General features: G+C 37.8%; 1 non-coding gene across 1 annotated transcript; it reads left to right on the forward strand.

The window, feature by feature from the left end:
• Positions 1 to 852: 852 nt before the first annotated feature.
• Positions 853 to 925, forward strand: TRNAW-CCA (transfer RNA tryptophan (anticodon CCA)). The gene has a single exon. It is a non-coding gene; the product is annotated as a tRNA-Trp (tRNA).
• Positions 926 to 1746: the final 821 nt, after the last annotated feature.

Below are 1746 nucleotides of genomic sequence, written 5' to 3' on the forward strand. Positions count from 1 at the left end.
CCTTCCTCTAGAAGGAGTATATTTTCCCTCTCCATTGACATCATGCTGGCCTTTGGTCAGTGAAATATAAGCAGAAGTGACACTTTGCCATTCTGACAGAAGCTTGAAGTGGCAGTGCAAATTTCTGCCTGCTCTCTTCTTCTTTTCCTTCTTCCATGGGAATGGCATGACCTAGCTAGGGGCTGCTCCTTCATCCTGGATCCCAGGATGAAGAGAGAGGTGAAATAGACTCAGCCTATCCATACGCTGGAGTATAGCCACTGGTGATTAACAACTTACATGTAACGTGAAGGAAAATAAACCTTTGTCGTATGTTGCTGAGGTTTGGGGTTGCTTTTTACAGCAGCATCACTTAGTGTAAGCTGAGCTTCCACTCTGATACAGAGGCATATTGGGGTATTCAGGGATGATATATTTTTAATTGTTTAGCAAAAATTCAAAGAAATATGAAATATAAAAAAAACCAAATGAAAATTTCAGAATTTAAAAAGCAACAACTGAAATTAAAAAAATAAAAACAACAACTCACTGGATGGGCTCAGTAGAAGAGTGGAGATGACAGAGGAGTGAACCTAAAGCTAGAAGGATAGAAATGATCCAATCTGAGCAACAAAGAGAAAACAGATGAAAAGAATAAACAGAAATTCAGGAATCTGCTGTACAATATCATGCCTATAATTAACAATAAGCTATTACACACTTAAAATTTTGTTAAGCTAGTAGATTTCATGTTAAATGTTCTTACCACAATAAAAACAAACAAAAAATCATAACCATCAACAATGACAAAGCTAAGGTAATAAGGTGGTACTAAGAAGCATGGACTATTAAAAATAAATGAATCTAAGGACTTCCCTGGTGGTCCAGCGGTTAAGACTCTGCACTCCAAATGCAGGGGGCCCAGGTTCGATCCCTGGTCAGGGAACTAGATCTCACATACCACAACTGAAAGATCTTGCATGGTGCAACTAAAGATCCCGCATGCCACAACCGCAGCCAAATAAAAATAAATAAATAAATGAAATAATTTTAAAATAAATAAATAAATCTAGTACTCTGAAAAAAACTCACTGTGTATAAAATAAATAAGCCATGGGGATGTATTATATAGCATAAGGAACACGGTCAATAATATTGTAATAACTTTGTATGACGACAGAAGGCTGCTAGAGCTCTGGTGGTGATCACTTCATAATGTATGCAAATGTCAAATTGCTATGTAGTACCCCTGAAACTAACATAAAATTGTACACCAACTATATTTCTTTTTTTTTAACATCTTATTAGAGTATAATTGCTTTAAAATTGTGTCAGTTTCTGCTTTATAACAAAGTGAATCAGTTGTACATATACATATGTCCCCATATGTCTTCCCTCTTGCATCTCCCTCCCTGCCACCCTCCCTATCCCACCCCTCTAGGTTGTCACAAAGCACCAAGCTAATCTCCCTGTGCTGTGCGGCTGCTTCCCACTAGCTATCTATTTTACGTTTGGTAGTGTATATATGTCCATGCCACTCTTTCACTTTGTCCCAGCTTACCCTTCCCCCTCCCCGTATCCTCAAGTCCATTCTCTAGTAGGTCTGCATCTTTATTCCCATCTTGCCCCTAGGTTCTTCTGACCATATTCTTTTTTTTTTTATTCCATATATATGTGTTAGCATATGGTATTTGTTTTTCTCTTTCTGACTTACTTCACTCTGTATGACAGTCTCTAGGTCCATCCACCTCACTACAAATAACTCAA

Source organism: Physeter macrocephalus, chromosome 11 (assembly GCF_002837175.3).
Source record: "Physeter macrocephalus isolate SW-GA chromosome 11, ASM283717v5, whole genome shotgun sequence".
Classification (NCBI taxonomy): Eukaryota; Metazoa; Chordata; class Mammalia; order Artiodactyla; family Physeteridae; genus Physeter; species Physeter macrocephalus.